This window comes from Polypterus senegalus, chromosome 18, assembly GCF_016835505.1.
Source record: "Polypterus senegalus isolate Bchr_013 chromosome 18, ASM1683550v1, whole genome shotgun sequence".
In the NCBI taxonomy this organism is placed as follows: domain Eukaryota; kingdom Metazoa; phylum Chordata; class Cladistia; order Polypteriformes; family Polypteridae; genus Polypterus; species Polypterus senegalus.
Window position 1 is genome coordinate 38,424,955 of NC_053171.1, and position 19,057 is coordinate 38,444,011.

At 43.5% G+C, this 19,057-nt stretch overlaps 1 long non-coding RNA gene across 1 annotated transcript; it reads left to right on the top strand.

Annotated features, from left to right (window-relative positions):
- The first annotated feature begins 952 nt into the window (after nt 1-952).
- Nucleotides 953-18,280, top strand: LOC120519135. The gene is made up of 3 exons (XR_005631393.1): nt 953-1,073; nt 1,403-1,581; nt 18,242-18,280. It is a non-coding gene; the product is annotated as an uncharacterized LOC120519135 (long non-coding RNA).
- The last annotated feature ends 777 nt before the right edge of the window (nt 18,281-19,057 follow it).

Sequence of the window (19,057 nt, forward strand, 5' to 3'; positions counted from 1 at the left end):
AAACACAAGGGTTCAAAGGGGTTTGGGGGCCCCTCCACTATATCTTGTATCTTCTTATATCACAAGACGCCTCCAATGAAGTGACAGTGTTCCAGTCTAAAGGTGTCTTTATCGGCTGAGCGCTCTTTCAGCCCGTACCGCTTCAGTGCCCACCAAATGTAATGCATGAGGCTGTGGTTTCCAAACCCACTAATGACTCGACGTCTGACCCTGAGCCACTTGACCTGTCACTACTTGAGTTCTGAAGAGGTAATATGTCTGTATAGCACCTTGTTAAGATACTGAAAAGGTAAATATGCCACATCCAACACTCTGAGACACTCTTGTCGTCTCCAGTGTCTCACAACACAAAGAGGAGACCTCGTGTGACAGAGTGGAGGGTCCCTTTATACCCTTATCCTCCTTCATAGTCATTGAAGTCTTACTGGCTGTGCTTTTGCATTAGCCGCCCCTAAGCGTTGGAACAGCCCACCTTCTTATATTAGGTCAGTGCCAACTTTGGTTACTCGCCGGAAAGTTTTACTTTTTGCCATAGCTTTTTAAACTTTTGATTTTATACTATTTATTGAATCCATTTTGATGTCTTTATTTTTATCCATATACAGTATGTATTTGTGATTTTATGGAAGCCGTACTATTGTGGTTTTACATGTGCTTTATAAATCAAATTGACTAATTTTTCCTTGAGACTTACCCCCCAACCTGCTCCTGTAAAGTTCACCAGAAGTCCTCACAGCTCCTGCTCATTAAACGTGAATGGCTGGAAGCGCTTGGCACTCCCATCGGTCCCGACAATAGACAGAAATGCACCTGGGTAGACCCCCCCGCGCTGTCCCTGTCGTCCACACTCGTGGTTATAAACAGGCCGAGAGTGCTTGTCAGTCTCTCTGAAATGATTTAGTTTTAAGCAGAGCAGGGTGGGGGGGTCAACTCGTCTCCTGACCTTGGGAACGCGAGGCTGGCTGCAGCGTGGAGGGGGAAGCATTTTGTTTCTCATTGATCTTCAGAAATGCACATGAAGAAGATTGGTAAAGCAAAATGAAGTCATAGCAGCGAATTGAGACATTTATTAGGTCAGAAGAAAGCCTTTCACAAATGTTGAAATTGTTTATTGATTTTTTTTTTGTTTTGGCTGGCTGCTCAGGACTGCTTGCGATGCGGCCGCACAGAAAGAGCTGTTTAGTGAATCTCAGGCTGCCTGCTGGCTGACGCTTCGTATTCACAGGCCTTGCTGTTTAATCTCTGGATGAAGTCCCGCATATTTGCCCTTATTAATTCCTTACACTGAGACGATACGATATTGGCGGCTTCTAGGAGCAAGCATTGATTTTATTTCTCATATTTTCATTTTCTTTCTGTCTCTCAAGACCCTGTGTAACTTTTCTGGTATTATGGCTTACAGGCCTCCACAATGAAGACACCACTAAAAAGGCCACGGCCTGATGGGACTCCACGATATGTGAACCACATTTGCAGACCTGGAAAGTGAGGTGCTGAAGTGCAGAAGGCCTGTCTTGGAACTCCTTCAAACATGGGGTGCCAGCTGTGAACTCGAAAAGGATGCACCGACAAAAGCATGCGGTGAGAAATGCACTTAATACTATTTAAACATTTAAGGTAAGAGGTGTAATGAACAGTTAATGTATAGCAAACTCCCTTGGTAACGTCTCCCACTACATATACAGTACATATGATTTCAGTTCAGAAATACAGTAAATCCTCAATATTCAAGGATTCCAATTCTACACATTTGCTTATCCGCGATTATAAAAGTGTAAAAACCATTTCACGACACCTGCAGACTACTTGTGCCTACTCGTGACCATACAGGACAGGAAATAAATTCTGAGTGGCCCCTCATGCAGCAGCAACACATGAGCAATAACAGCATGGCCCTTGGATGTCTGGGGCTGTATGTAGGCTACACTGAATGGATCAACTGCCTACCTGGCACCGACTGCGGTGGGTAATTCGTGGTGGGGATTGCAAATTGTTTCCCACAAATGAGAAATTCCCAGTAAGTTCGGGTCATAAGTGCCCATTCTACACCACGCCTGCTGCTGACACCGATAGGGTAGTTTAGTGAGGTCCTTGGATTGGCCCTGCTGCAGTCGTGCGCAGTCTATGGCGGAGCACCAAGAAGACGATTTAACTTGACTATCTAGAGGAAATAAAGCCAAAACAATGTTTCTGTAGGTGAAAGTGTGAGCCTCGAGCGTGCGAGAGCAGAGGGCTGGTGTGTCTGCCCAACACTGTCTCCCCAAGACGGTCCTGACAAATACTTGTTTGAAGGCAATAAATTACATAATTTAAAAAGCACTTCCAAAATATATTCTGAATAAAAGTTTTTCTTGTTTCTTTAAGTAATTGTAACAGTTTGCACAGTTTTTAAAGTTTGTTCCTCAATATCCTTATTTCTATTTTTGACCATTTTTTTTAAAGTACAAAACATTGTTGGCTGCACTGTGTGTATCTATACATACAGGGTGGTCCAGATCTAATAATGCAGATCGTCTGGATGACTTTGATTTATGCGGGGACGATTCCAGTTCAGCGCAAAGACGATTCTTCATGTCGTCAGTTCGCACGCTTCTCAATGGTCCAGGATTTGTTGGGTGATTTTCTATGTAATAAACTTAATAAGTTATAGTGTGATGAAAATTGCATAATTAGATATGGACCAACATATATATATATATATATATATATATATATATATATATATATATATATATCTACAGTATACTAATTAAAGGCAAAGCCCTCACTCACTCACTCACTCACTGACTCATCACTAATTCTCCAACTTCCCGTGTAGGTAGAAGTCTGAAATTTGGCAGGCTCATTCCTTACAGCTTACTTACAAAAGTTAGGCAGGTTTAATTTCGAAATTCTACACGTAATGGTCATAACGGTCATAACGGTCGACAACGTCCGCCATGTTGAACTTTCTTATTTATGGCCCCATCTTCACGAAATTTTGTAGACGGCTTCCCCGCGCTAACCGAAACCGATGTACTTACTTATTTCGACGGTATGACGCCATTGTCGGCCGCTATATTGAACTTTACAACGTCACTGATTTTCCAACTTCCCGTGTAGTTAGAAGGCTGAAATTTGACAGGCTCATTCCTTACAGCTTACTTACAAAAGTTAAGCAGGTTTCATTAAAAAATTCTACGCGTAACGGTCATAACGGTTGACAATGTTTGCCAATTTGAACTTTCTTATTTATGGCCCCATCTTCACGAAATTTGGTAGGTGGCTTCCCTGCGCTAACCAAAACCGATGTATGTACTTATTTCGGTGGTATGATGCCACTGTCGCCCGCCATATTGAACTTTTCAACGGTCTTTGTTACTTATGGGCCCATCTTCAAGAAATTTGGTACGCAAGTTAGCAACTCTAACTGAATCCTACTTACGTACATATATACGTCCATAGCCTGCAGCTCGGTCACCGTGTGAGGTGGTGTTGGGTCCCCCATCCCAACGACTCCCACGTTGTTGGCTCCTGCCTATATAAGGCCGTCCGTCGCTCCAGTCTCTTCATTCCCTTCCTTGCTTCGCCACGGGATTCACGTCTCCCTGCTAATAACTACAGCCTTTTGATTTAATCCACGGCTTCTCCGCTGTTTTATTGTTCATTTGTTATGATTATAGTTATTGTGTTGGTATTTTAGACTTACTTTACATTGTTCAGGTACCCATTTCCTTTATCATTCCAACCGTACCCCCATTAACATGTCTATCGAGGTGATCACCATCGATCAAAGAACTGTCACTTACCAAGTGGTTTCCATGCCAGGAGATGGCACCTATCTTTTCCATTCTCTGTGTTACATATTGCACGGCCATATCAGGCTCACTCTTGATATCCGGAGAAACATTGTGTCTTACGTATTGAATGACTGGGTGGGACAGGTTTAAGATGTGGACTGATGACAGTACAGGAGATAATTATACTACACAGGAGCACTAGAAGAGTGAAATGCTTAAGTCCTTCACCTATGGATCTGCATGTGAGTTGATGGCTGCCGCTTAATTGTTCGGTTATCGCTTTCAAGTGTACTGAAATGGCCAAATATTTTACACCTTTGGACAACCGCCAATGCCTCTTAAACATCTTAGATTCACAGCTTGGTCATATTACAACCAGAGGGCCGAACTCAAAGTGTGGTATACAAAGAGATCCTTAACAAATAATTATTGGTATATTTTCCCTCAGTTTAAAAAGGTTTCATTTTCTTCTTAATAAAAATTTTAAGGCAGTACTTCGCCGCTGCGCAGCTCGGGTATTTTGCTAGTATATATATATATCTATGTATATATATATATATATATATATATATATATATATATATATATATATATATATATATATGTACTGTGGCATGCGGCTCGGGTGGTACCCAGCTGGGACGCCCAAGAGGACCAGAGGAGGACTTGTGCCTCCTCCAGACCACAAGGAGGCGACTGCCCTGGTTATGTTGGGGACCATGAGTGCAGAGCTTGGAAGCTCAACCCTGTTGGGGCCTGTGGTCACCGCCAGGGGGCGCCCCGGTGCCTGGAGAGCCCTGGACCTCAGCACTTCTGCCACACCCGGAAGTGCTGGGGGGAAGAAGACCGGGGACACCCAGAGTGCTTCCGGGTGCGCAGCCGGCACTTCCACCACACAGGAGAGTGTCGGCGGAGCACCTGGGAAGCACCTGGAGCACATCCGGGCGTGTATATAAGGGGCCGCCTCCCTCCATATGATGAGTTGAGTCGGGTGGAAGCAGGATGAAGTCTCTGGAGGAAGGCAAGGAGGCGGCCTGAAGGAAAGTGAAGGCATTGGACTGTGTGGCCAGGACTTTGGGGACTTTTAGGCTTTGAGCACTTTGTAACTATGGAGCAATTGTATAATAACCGTGTGTGGGGTGATTTTAATGTGTCCACCTGTCTGTGTCTGAGCCAAGGTCCACTATATATATATATATATATATATATATATATATATATATAGAGAGAGAGAGAGAGAGAGAGAGAGAGAGAGAGAGAGAGAGAGAGAGAGAGAGAGAGAGAGAGAGAGAGAGAGAGAGAGAGAGAGAGAGAGAGAGAGAGAGAGAGAGAGAGAGAAAAAATAAATATATAAATATACAGTATGTATATATTGCAGCAGAGAAGGGAATAAGACTGGTACATAGCATGGGCCACTTTAAAAGCTTTGACTTGAGAACTTCCCCAAATACCAGAGTGGGTAAATGAGAATCACCAGAGTGAAGTATGTGTTAAATGTTTAAATGGTGACCAACAGCATTTACTTCAAATTAACCAAACTGAAAGAATGGCCATGGGGGACTAGTGGACAGCTCACAGAACATTTTAGGCTGACACGTGTCATTGAAGCATTCCAATACAGGACACGTGTTCTTCGCATAAAAAATATAGACACATGGAATAAATTACCAAGTAGTGTGATAGGGAGCAGGCCAATTAGGCACCTTGAAATCTAAACTTCATTTTATCTTAGACACTTTTGGTGAATGGGATAGTTGAGCTCATTGGGCTGAAGGACCAGTTCTGTTCATAACTTTTCCAATATTCTAATGTGAATCCCTCCAGCACTTTATTACCATTAGCCAGGTAGTGGGGCCTGGCTTTTGATTCAGAAGCTAAGTCTGGATCACCTAAGGACTTGCGGAGTGTCATCTTGACCATGAGTGTAACTCTGGAGTGAGCTTTGGAGGCAGCTGGTAGTGTCTTGAGCTTAGGCTTGGGTTTACTATACAGTATATCCTGGCAGAACTGAGTTAAGAGCAGAAAGGAATCCAAGGTTGGACATCACGTGTCTGGTTTAGAGTCCACAATCCAAATAAGACGCATGGCAACTGCAAGAGGGCACTATATGTGAAAAAGTGAGAGATTATGTAAGGGTTCAAAAAATGAAGTCAGAAGTCCAAAAGTGCCACTTCACATTTGCAAGGACAAGAGCGCCCATCCTGCACTTATTGCCCATAAAAGTGACTTGCAGTAGGCTTTTTATATTGCCTTGTCTACGTGTTCCAGCTGGTCTTACTTAGGGGAGATCTGACTGACTGCCATGTTCCTTATTTGTATTCCATCATTTGAAATATTATTGTCATCTGCCTGCTTTAAAAGCCTGATGCAGTTTAAAATGTTTTAACATTGTAGATAACTTGTCATAGCTGCATTTGTGCTCATGCTAAACTTTGAGCTGATATGATGTTTGGCACCAAATTATTACAGAGAAATGAAATAACCAAGAAAAGGAGACTTTCTAGGTCTGGATGATCACCCCCTCCACAAAGGGACCTGCCACCTGAGGATGCTAAAATGGCCCCTGTTTCAGTGGTAGTCAGCTCATCATCAGGATTAAAACCAATTTCAAAAGTATTGCCAAGTAACATTAGACGCCATCACTTCATGTCTCTGATTTTAAAATATAATTATGACTGTAAACTAATATTTAGAGTAGAAATTGGACCACCACAGCTCAAGTGACCTATGGAGAGCCACCATCGTGAGTCCACTGAAGTCTGACAGTAACTTTGATTCATTTATTGTTTTTGTAATAACTCAGTCTGATTAACTGGATTAAGCTAAATTCAATTACAGAACCAGTCAGTTTTATATAGCGCTCTTCACTGAGCACACCATCTTGACAAAACAAACCAAAAAACAATTTAGGGTGGACAAGATAGAAGACAAGGAATGAAACTGAGAAAAATAAGAACAACTCATAGTCTTTCTTTTTTTCTTTGGCATGCTCCTTAGTGTCCAGCTTCTTTCTTTCTTTCTTTCTTTCTTTCTTTCACCCCTGCCCCTTCCCTGTCACTCCATCCCAAGTCTTCTCACCTGTGTGAAACCATTAAAAGGCAGGTCAGTGTGGGGCTGCTCGCTAATGGACAGATTAGCACCCTGAGTTTGCTGTGAACTTCTGGGAGAGATTTCTGTGACTTTTCCAGGACATGTTACCAGACCCCTCAGGCCGAAAATGAAGTGCAAGAAAGCTAATCTGAATTTAAAAAGAATCGACTTTTAAAGTGAAGGCCTGCCACCCTGAGCTCCACTGGGACTTTTCTGTTTGTTTTGCCTTTCCCCCCTTTCATAAAGTCGGAGACAGGCAGATCTCTTCTCGCCAGGCTACTCAGATCGGCTCCCCAGGGCTGGGAAATGCCTGGCTGTGCCCTTGAAGAGCACCACCTACTGGCAACACAATCAGCACGCCAGGCCACTGCTGGTGGAACGTCTGTGCCAATCTCAGAGGTCTTTGCAATAGCCTTGTAAGGTTAGCATTGTGATTCTGTGATCTAAACTCATGTGGTAATGCGCTGTTTTGAAAAGAAAATGAAAACAAATATACTGTATTAGGAAGAACTGGGGTTAGTGTGAATTCATTTTTTCATAATCAATAATTAAGATTTTTGCAGTGAAAAGAATACAAAAAAAACAAGAAGGCTGTGGACGAGGGCAGATTTTTGATCACTGGGTTACTTCTCCTCAAAATAAACGTTAAACAGTAGCTGTGAACAACACTATACTATACAAAAGCTGATTCCTTTCTCTGAAGATGACATTCTGTGCTGGGGTCAAACTGTCTTTGATTGCATTGATCCCACCCTGTAAATTAACAAACATGCCCTAGACTAGAAAATGTGTTAATGTAGTGTGATAAGACAGCCCCCCGTACACAGACAGACAGACAGACGCAATTTATTTTCTTCTCTTCTTAGCACAACACACAGTGCTCGAACCACCACAATAAACCCAGATCACAGTCCTTCTCTTTCTTTTCCTTTTCTTTCCTTCTACCGCTTCCACTTCTCCTCTGCCTCCCGACTCCGGCCCGTCTAATGGTGTGAGGCGGCCCCTTTTATAATACCCCGGATGTGCTCCAGGTGCTTCCTGATGATCTTCTGACAGCAGTTCCTGGTGTGGCAGAAATGCTGCAGTCCAGGGCTCCATAATCCTCCGGTGGCCACGGGCCCCAATAGGGATGAACTTCTAAACTCTAATCCCATGGCCCCCATGCAGACCAGGTCGGCTGCCCTCTCGTGGTCCAGGGGCGTTACTGTCCCTCTCCCGGTCCTTCCAGGCGTCCACCGCAGTAGTTGCTTGCAGCAAATGTCAGACAGCAGGCTTTACGTGCAGTGCATGGATGCCGGGCTTCAATCTGTGAGAGTTAGAGGAGGATGTGACTCTGTGCTAATTAACTCTTTGAGGGCGGAATATTTTTTCCAAAAAACAGTTTTCTGAAAAGCAATGGCTTCACACAGAAAGCAACATAAAACGTCTGTTGCTACATGCATGTTTTTTTGATTGCTTGTATCAAAATCAGAGTCCGACAAGTCATAGTCCAATTCAGAGAGAATAAGCAAAACGTCGCCCAAGGAGGATGTTGCGTTACGCATCCGCTTTGATCTGTCGCCAGATGTCAGTGCCATTTTTGCCGTTGTTTGCACCTTGCTACTCAGCTAACTTTCCTTCTAGCAACAGGAGTCTAACTAAAACATAGCAGTCGGTTTTGTCACAGTTTACAGTTGATTACAGTCGTCAACTCCTCCTTTTAACAAAAGTTGACATCAGCCCTGAAAGAGTTATCAAGATGGCAGGCACAGCCTTGTGCTGATTAACAAAAGGCTGTGCCCAAACTAAGAAGAGGGTGTCACCTGCTGGAGGATAACAAACTCAAGTCAATGTGGTATCACGTGACTTCTAGTCCTTGGGTACGTCAGACTTGCCGCCTGCATTTTGCTGATGTCATCGCCGGACCAGGTCAGGTTACACAACTGAAAATCACTGGCCATGTCCCATTCAAATTCCAGCACAGTTGTGCCCGCCTCTTTATCTGACAGCCAATAGCATGCTGGCACTGTAGAAAGGGTTAACAGGCCATCTACTGTGATGTGGCCTTTAAGTTTCATTGAAGTGTCCGCCTGCATTAAGTGGATGGGCCAGCTGGCTTCCTTTTCAAAGACATGGACTAAAAATGGATGTAAATAAATACATTTAGGAATTAGGTGTGTATAGTTTCTTTATTGAAGACAGAATCAACCCTGAATACACAAAACACAATGGAAAGCACAAATAATGCTTGGATAAACTGAAGGTCCAGGGTACCAGATCTCAAGATGTGTAACTAATACACGGAGTAGCCTGCCAGGCAATGTAGTAGACTGTCACACACTAAGGAAGGCAAGGATTGACAAGCAACTTTGGGCCAAAAGCTGAAAGACTAAGCTCTTCATCGTGTGAGGACCCAACAGAGCACAAAAAAAGGAGCAGCTTTGGTGGCAGACACCAACCCACCGCCATCGCCTTAATCCTATCTAGAACTCTGCACTCCAAACTCCACTTGTTCAGCATCACCAACACCCCTCTTTCTTTGCTAGCTATATGTGAGAGGCCAGCTTCAAATGTGTCTGACTGACTGACTGACTGACTGACTGCACTTCAACTAAACCTACAGGTGGTGGGCACTGGAAGCCTGTTATGGAAATAGGATTCCCCAATATTAATGAATGTAAGGAGTACTGAGCATACAGCTTATCATTTGACCCTGAACCTCTTAAAATGGATGGATGGACGGATGAAGGTGAGATAAAGACAGCCAATGACACTTCTCTTGTGATTTATCGTCAATGTCTTTAAAGCTACAGTTTAATGTCTTCCTTTGTTAGGCCAAACTTTATATAGCACTTTTCACAAAACTCACGTGAAATGCATTACTGATTTTGTATCTTCATGCCCATTACCTTTCCCACTGAACACACTGCCTGCCTGTGCTTTGCTAGCATGTGACAGTATGCCCTGAACAAACAGGCTTATTCCAGAATATTCCTCAGTAGGATAATCACATTTAGCAGGTTGAAAGTCTTGACCTGGATCTGCAAAAACAAACTTGGGTTCACTAGGGCTGCAGGTCCTGACTCATCTTCAGCATCTAGACATAACTGCAATTTAATGGCATATTTGTCATTTCAAATCATTTGCAAAGGCACCATATAGGATGAAGGACTGAGCTCATGGTAGTGCAGAGGCGGCGTATTTCTCAAGCCGTCGACAGGGACTGGTCCGCTTTGAAGTGATGAATGTGCTTAGGACGACTCTGAAGCCTCGGCCAGAGTTCATGTGAATGTGATATTAATCTTGGTGCGCTTTATTAGATAGAGCAGTGAGCTGTGGCCGAATGCATTGTCCACTGATGGACTGAGCCGTATTGAGCCCCCCGCCCCCCTGCACGGCTTGAGCTAATCAATAAGCACCGAGATTGACAGATCATTGTGACAGAAGTGTGTCCAGCCTTGGGCTGCGATGAGGGCGTCCGAATAATCCCCACTGCTAGCCACACCATCTTCGTTTCTTTTTTGTTCAGAGGTAGAAGCTGACACCTGATCAGGACAGTAGTGCCACCTTCCTTGTCTAATCAATCAGTCCTCCCCCATCATCATGTTTGCTGCAGAGGGTCTCATCTGGCAGAACGGTTGTCCATTAGGAGCCTTCTGTCCTGCCTTCAGTGGCCTGCACATTCTCAGTAAATCACTCGCTGCGAGCCTCTGCTGTGCCAGCTCATCTCTTAAAATGCAGCAATGCAGATAAACAAACTCAGCGGCAGACCAGCACCCCGGGGTGACTGCCAACTTTTTACCTTGATGACTGCCTTCCTGGCAGGTCAGTGCCATGTCACTGCTCTCTAATTTCATGCATCCAGTGCCAGCCAATGGAGCCCTATTTTATAGTACCTTTCACGGTAAAAGCCATTTCACTGTTGCTTTGTCTGCCCAGCTTTGACTTCAAATTGTCACCTGTCTGTCTGTTTGTCTCTCCATCCTTTCACTCTTTGACTGAGCCTTTTTAATCTACTTTAAAGGGGGCAAGGCAGGTGCCAGCCATGGATGGGGTGCCAGTCCACTGCAGGGCACACTCGGACGCTGAACCAGTTTAAAGCCACCAACTGGCCTGAGCTGCAGGTGTTTGGCATGTGGGGTTATTCTGCTCTTCTCTGTGTTAGTTTATATAGTGCCTTTGCAGGCTGTCTCTTCTTGTGCATTGCAACACTTCTAGATACCTTAACATATGGAGCGTTAGGCCAATGCCACAGCGCCGTCGTCGAGTGAGCCACCCGTCAGGTGTCCAGGCAGGTACTATTAAGTCACAGCAGTGTGACTCTGTGATAAGGCCGTCCTAGATTATAATGCTTTGGGCATTTGTTTATGTTTACCATTTGCAATAATCTTGTTTTGTTATTTTTAAATTATATAATACTAGGGGTATACACAACCCCACAGTCGTACAAAAACGATTTGCTTAAAAAGTAAATAAATACCATGTTAAAGATAAGGAGCTGTTGATACTTCTTAGGTTTTCTAAACGGTTCCTTCTTTCATTTCCAACCGAAGTCATAATGTTATTTCTCACTTCTGGTGGCTCCTCTGCTACTAAAGGCTAGATATAAACAACAGCAAACTCCATCCACCATTTACAAACGGAAGAACTCGCGCTTTACTATGAATTCTGATCATGTATGCACCTTGTCCTGGGGGATTATCAATAGATGTCATCATATACCTATTGCCTCTGCTGGTTCATCTAGACCAGGTTTTCTAATTGCTGATCCACAGAAATGTTTTCAGGGTCTGCAAAATGTCCGGCAGGACAAGAATATTAACGTTGTTATTACCTACTTGCTCGTCCGCAAAAAACTTGCTATGAAACGCTACTGGTCTGTGGAGCTCTTCCTTTAGTAAATCCAGAAGTTACTGGCTCCTCTGTCTATTGTTAACTGATTGAGCCACTCGAAACTCTCAGAGAAACACCCACCTCGCCCAGCTTCGACCAAACGTTAATGAATTGAGCCACTCGCAACTGCAAAGTAAAAACACTCCACTTGTCAAAATGGTTGAAAACCACTGATCTAAACGAAGCAGAACTTTTCTGTTATGGCAATATGTTCTTTTGTTTACGATATTAAAAAATCCAGCATAGCATTGATCACATGGCCGATGTAACTTTGTTAAGTAATGATCTCCAAAGAAGCATCGATGTAAGGATATGAAAGCAATGGTTGCATGTGGTCGGAAGGTCTTCTCGTTTGTTGGCCTGCATTTCTCTCTTGTTCTCATTCTTTCATTGTGTATCCTGGTCTTTGTTTGGCATACACATGAACTGTTGTGTTTGCCTGCTGGTCAATTGGTTCATGTTCAGGATTACCTTTTGCTTGTCTTCTAAATGTTTTTTTGTTCATCGTCACTTAAGTGCCTTCTGCTTGATGCTTAGCAGATGTCACTGCTTCTTCTTCTTGCTCCTACCATTACTGTGGATAGCACTTTGCACAGGTCATTTTGCCATTCTTTATGCATGTTTAATAAAAATTCAATGTTCAGTCTTCATCACGTAATATACTCTACCTCTGCACTTTTCTTGGTGCTCAGTAGAAGTCGCTGCTCCTCTTTTTATTTCTGCTATGTCACTTGATTTTACAATCAATTTGCTGAATAAACTAGTCACTAGTTCTCCATCTTTGTAGTTCTTGCATTCTGTATGCTGCACCTGATGCTTAGCAGATATTGCTTCTCTTCTTCTTCCTATTTTAGAGTTCTTTGTCATGTCATCGGCCGCTGCGATTTGCTCGACAGTCAGCAAATATTGCTGCTCTTCTTTGTCTTCCAGCCATGGCACTTGATTACACAAGCACTTTGGTGTATTAAATCCATGACCACATCTCTACATCGGTAACACAGAGGCTAAGCGATCTAGGACCGCTATGCAGACCACAGCAGCACATACAGTAACTCAGATGTCAGGGCTAGGAGGCACCGTAAGCAGTGCGATAGGAACTGGAACCGTGGTAAGCCACTGTAGGCTGAAGGTCAAGCCTAGCCATCCAGCTCTCCCATCAGTGCTACTGGCCAACGTATGCTCTCTGGAAAATAAGATGGACTGTCTGCGACACCAATTCAACATCCAGTCCAAAACGAGGAATTATTGCGTGTTTATTTTCTCGAAAACATGGTTAGAGACCAACATCCCTGACTCAGTTATTCAACTACAAGGACTAACATAATTTCGTGCAGACATCACGGCCTCCAGTAAGACTCGTGGCAGAGGAAGTGGTCTTTATGTAAGCAATGACTGGTGTGTCAGTGCTATGGCAGCTGTGACTTATTGCTCACCGCAACTGTAGTTTTTAGTGGTGAATTGTCGGCAGTTTTATCTCCTGAGAGAACTCACCGCCATTATAGTTGTTGCAGTGTACATCCAAACCCCCCAAACCTGCACTAATGCTGCTTGATGTCATCAGTGAGCATGCCAACTTAAAAACTGGAACACCAAAGGTCTACCTACATGTGAACGTTGTCTCAAGGGGTGAGAATATGCTGGACCTTTATTATACAAACACTTAGATTTTCACAAAGCTGTGCCCTCCTCCTGTTTGGGATTCCTTGACCACCTCTGTGTTATGCTGCTCCCAGCATACAAGTCAGTGTTGAAACAATCCAGTACAAAAAAAACATCCGAGTCTGGCCTGAAGAAGCCAACTCATCATTGCAGGACTGCTTTGAATATGTTCGAGGAGGCAGCCACCTAAGACCAGCATATTGACTTAGAGGAATACACTGACTCTGTGACAGGGTACATAGGAAAGTGCACACAGAATGTCACTATTGGAAAAACTAGGATTATACGCGCCAACCAGAAGCCATGGCTGAAGTTCACGCTCTTCTGAGAGCAAGAGATGCTGCTTTCAGCGCAGGCTGAACTTTTCATGTCCCTCAGGAAAGCTAAAAGTCAGTATGCACAGAAGATAGACAACAACATCTGTGACTTGAAAAATCCCAGATGCATGTGGCAGGGCGTCCAGGCCTTAACAGATTATAAAATCTCACCAGAGGCCTAGAGCACTGATACCTGCCTCCCTGACATGCTCAACAACTTGTACACACATTTTAAGGCTCAAAACAACACACAGGCATACAAGTCCATACTCTCCCCGGAAGAACACGTGCTCCATCCAGACCCTGCCAATGTAAGTTGGGAGTTTTCCAGAGTCAACCTACGGAAAGCAGCAGGACCAGGCAACATTAATAATAATAATTCTCTGCATTTATGTAGCGCTTTTCTCACTACTCAAAGTGCTCAGCAATTGCAGGTTAAGGGCCTTGCTGAAGGGCCCAACAGAGCTGTGTCCCATTTGGCATTTATGGAATTCGAACCGGGAACCTTCCGATTGCCAGTGCAGATCCCTAGCCTCAGAGTCTAGTGTTTAGAGACTGTGCTGACCAAATGGCTGATGTCCCCACAGACAGCTTCAACATCTCTTTGAGCCAGGCTGTGGTTCCCACATGCTTCAAAAAGACTACTGCCATTCCAGTGCCAAAGAAGTCACCAGTGATGTGTCTTAATGACCACCACCTGTAGCACTGACTCCAATTGTGAAGAAATGCTTCGAGCGGTTGGTCAAAAGACATTTCAACTCCATCCTTCCCACCACTCTGACCCACTCCAGTTTGCTTACCATCTGAATTGCTTCACTGATGATGCCATCTCCTTTACTTTGCACGCTGTATTGTCTCACCTGAACACCAGGGATACGTATGTCAGAATGCTGTTTGTTTATTTCAGCTCAGCGTTCAACACAATCATTCCTCGGCAGTTGGTGAGAAATCTTTCTCTGCTGGGCCTTGACACTCCTTTTTGTAATTGGATTCTGGTCTATTTCATAGAGAGGCCACAGTCAGTGCACATTGGCGGCAGAACATCTGTTACCATGAGGCCGAGCATAGGGGCCCCCCATGACTGCATGCTAAGTCCACTATTGTTCACATTGCTCACCCTTGACTGCGCTGCCAAGTCTGAGTCCAATGACATTGTCAAGTTTGTGGATGATACAACCATAGAGGTCTCATCAGCAATGATGATGACACATCTAACAGAGAGGAGGTCGAGCATCTGATGAGGTGGTGTGGTGCAAATAATCTATCTCTTACTGTTGATAGGACAAAAGAGTTGCTTGCCGATTTCAGAAGAACATTGACTGACTATTCACCACTGCTCATCAATGGCTCTGATAGCAAGAGTCAGCAGCAACAAGTTTCTTGGGGTGTGTATCTCTGATGACCTCTTCTGGACAATCAACACCAACTCTATTGTCAAGAAGGTGCAACAACGTCTCTTTTTTTCTGCAGACACTGAAGTGAATCGGCTTACCACAGCCAATTCTTACCACCTTTGACAAAGGAACTGTGGAGAGCGTTCTGACAAAACTGCATCACTGTGTGGTTTGGAAACAGCAAAGTCCATGAGCATAAGACTCTGTAGTGTGTAGTGAGGACTACTGAGAGGATCATAGAGCTCTTCTTCTCCTCAATCCAGGACATCTTTCAGGCACTCTGTCTATCTATGTAGAGCCTTCCCCATTGTGAAAGATGTGAACGACCCATCACATGCATTGTTTGACCTCCTGCCACCAGGTAGAAGATACTGCAGCAGTAGAACTAGCACAGCCTGGTCCTATCACAGCTTCTTTCCAGAAGCTGTCAGACTTTTGAACTCCTGTATGTCACCCAGTACCATATTGCTATAACATTCCCCCAATTATATACTGTCACTTTGCACTCTGCACTTTAATATGAATAGCGAGTATTGTTCAAGCTTTATCTTTAGTCTTGTTATATTGTATTGTTGCTCTGTTTTTTGGCAATTTTTTTTACAGTGTATGTCTAATTTATGTCATTTTGCACTGGGGGACTGCAAGGAATGAAATTTTGTTCAATCCTATACTATGTATGGGAATGAATGACAATAAAATTGTTAAAATGCTTTGAGCTGAAGTAGCTGTAAAAGGTGCTATATAAGATCAAGACTGACTGATTGACTGTTCAGTTTGTAAAGTTACCTCAGCTGGTAGTTGCTGTGAAAGATGTTATATAAAAAAATGGATTGACTTTGTATAAAATAGGCATCATGGTGGCACAAGGGGGCTTCACAGCTCCAGGTCACTGTTCATGTGGGTCTTTCTCCTGGTCCATTTTTTCCTCCCACATCCTAAACATGTGTTTGATAGGTCAGTGGCTGCCTCGGAGTTGACCTGGTGTGAGTGGATGGTCCATGAGGCGCACTGGCACCCCATCCAAGGTTGGTTCCTGCCTTGCACATGATGCTGCTGAGTTAGCCCTCACTTCCCATGACCCTGAACTGGATTGTGGGAGCTAAAGGGTTGATTTATTACTTCTGGATCATATTGCTGTTAAAAGGAATTATACAAAATGAAACTTGATTTGAACAGTCAACTCTAATGACACTTGCTATGAAAGGCTGATTTGTGAAATATGCAGTATGGTGGCACAGCGGTTACCAATGCCACTTCACAATTCTTGTGTGTCAATCTGTTTTTCTCTTTGCTGTGTTCCTTGCCAATGATACTCTCGCCCAGTGTGGGTATGTGCTCGGTCATGGCCTCCCTCCTTGTCTAGAGCTGGTATAGCCCCTCCATGACCCTGAATTGGGTTACGTAATGGGTGGTTAATAATCAATAAACAGCAATAGTATGCTTTATTAATATAGCACCCTTCTGCTCTGACATATGACTTCCAATCATACTTGCTGGGAAAGGCACAATTAAAAATAAATATTGATGAATGGTCCAATTTGTAAATCACCCCTGAAGGGCATTATACAAAATAACAGCTGGCTGCTTGTCTGCCTCATGCTGATTTGAGTCTAAGAAAGTTGGCTCATCTCCTCACAATGTGCTCCTCTATTTTAAAGGCAGCAGTGATTTTCAACCACTGATCACGGTTAGGGTTTTTGTTTTATTTGCTTCATTTGAAACACTGACTTGAGCAGCAAGAGTTTAGTTTCAAATGAGGCTGACGTGAAGATTAGATGATAGACTTGTATTTACAATTGAGTGAGAGGTACAACATCTGTTAGAGCCTCCATGGACCGTCTGGTTAATAGGGTTATGGATGCTCCTTCCAGTCTGGGGATCCATTTACTGAGACTCTAGTGCGGGAGCTCCAGCCATTCATTCCAACCAAGTTCTTCGGTGGAAGACAAGCTGCTGATTCATTTAACTAGGTGTCCACTATGGCTCCCAGCTGGCAGTCCTAAAATAAACAGTGTGGGATTTACTACCCTTTCAAGGTCAGAAAGATGATGATTATGGGCACAGCTTCTTGGGAGCAATTGTGCTCTCAGGTCCTGGAGTAGTCTTTTACCACAAAATGTTCTCTTGTTAGAAACAGAATATGACAATAATCTTAATGAGAACAGGCCATTCAGCCCCACAAGCTCACCAGTATTATTTACTGAGATTCTCCAAAATAAGTCATTTCAAAGGTGCTTAGAGTCCTACTAACTACTACACTACTCGGTCATTTATTACAAGTGTCTGTGGCTCTTTGTATGTGGAAAAAAATCTAAACATTGTGCAAAATTTACCCTTAACAAGTATCCAAACTGTGTCCCCGTGTTCTTGATGAACTCATTTTAAAGTCACAGTCTCGATCCACTGGACTAATTTCTTTCATAATTTTAAACACTTCAATCAAGTCACCTCTTAATCTTCTTTTGTATAAGGCTCAGCTCTTTTAATCTTTCCTCATAATTCAACCCCTGTAGCCCCTGAATCAGCCTAGTCGCTCTTCTCTGGACCTTCTCCAGTGCTGCTATGTCCTTTTAGTAGCCTGGAGACCAAAACTGCACCCAGTACTCCAGACGAGGCCTCACCAGTGCATTATAAAGGTTGATCATAACCTCCTTGGACTTGTACTCCACACATCAGGGCGCTATATAACCTGACATTCTGTTAGCCTTCTTAATAACTTCTGCCCTCTGTCAGATTGGTGACAATAAAGGGGACATTCATTATAAAATACAGGTATGTGTGTGCTTCTTGAGAGCCCTTTAGTCAATTATAAGAATTTTGACGTATTTCTTAAGGAACAGGTGGCCACTCGGTTCATACTCTCTCTTATTCGTTAGGACTTTATCTGCTGCCTTGTGAAGAAGGTGCAGCTAACTCTTGTATTTTCTTAGTAGTCCTCATAGATGTACACAACAATAATCAAGGCAGCTAAAAATAAAAGCATGTGTTCATTTAATAACATCTTGAAAAGATATCAAAGTTTGAATTCATGCTATGTGTTTTAAATAGAAAACACAGTTTTGACAATACAGTTAAACATGCAGGTCTGCAGTTACTGTGTATGCCTAACTCACTTCTTTAACTCTTTCAGGGCTGATGTCAACTTTTGTCAAGAGGTGGAGTTGACGATGGTAATTGACTGTAAACTGTGACAAAACCAACCGTGATGTTTTAGCTGGACTGTTGTTGCTAGAGGGAAAGTTAGCTTCATTGGTTTGACTGAGATTTCCTGCGCTTGTGTGAGTAGCAAGGCAAACAACAGCAAAAATGGGACTGACATCTAGCGAGAGATCAAAGTGAATACATAAAGAAAACTACTGCATGGATGACATTTTGCCAATTATCGCTGAACTGGACTATGACGTGTCGGACTCCGATTTTGATACAAGTGATCAAAAACAAATGTGAGGTTCCAGCTTCAGTTGACTGGTCCCCAACTAATCATAGTGTTGAACGGGTTCATGTAGCTGATATGCCTACAGCAATGTTCGCCAGGGAGGAGGGCCACTTAACAATGATGAGAGGTAGAAGCTACATTGCAACTCCTCAGCCACATGAAGACAGCTTGGCAGCAAGCCTACCACACATTCTTGTCAAACTGGCAGCCGCAGCCTGCAGCAACTGATGTTTTGTGTTGATTTCTGTGTGAAACCATTGCTTTTCAGAAACTGTTTTTTGGAAAAAATATTCAGCCCTTAAAGAGTTAATGGCCATGTGATCTGTTTGACTGGCACCCCACAGCTCCAAGGACATACTGTAAGTTCCAGCTGGCCTCAGTTTTAACAGTGGGAGCAATGGTCCATTTCATCAGCAATAAATGTCCATGACGATGGCAGTCCATCACATGGGCTTGTCTTCTATGTGGGAAGATGCCAGAGAAAAGCCCACAGAAACATGAGGAGAACAT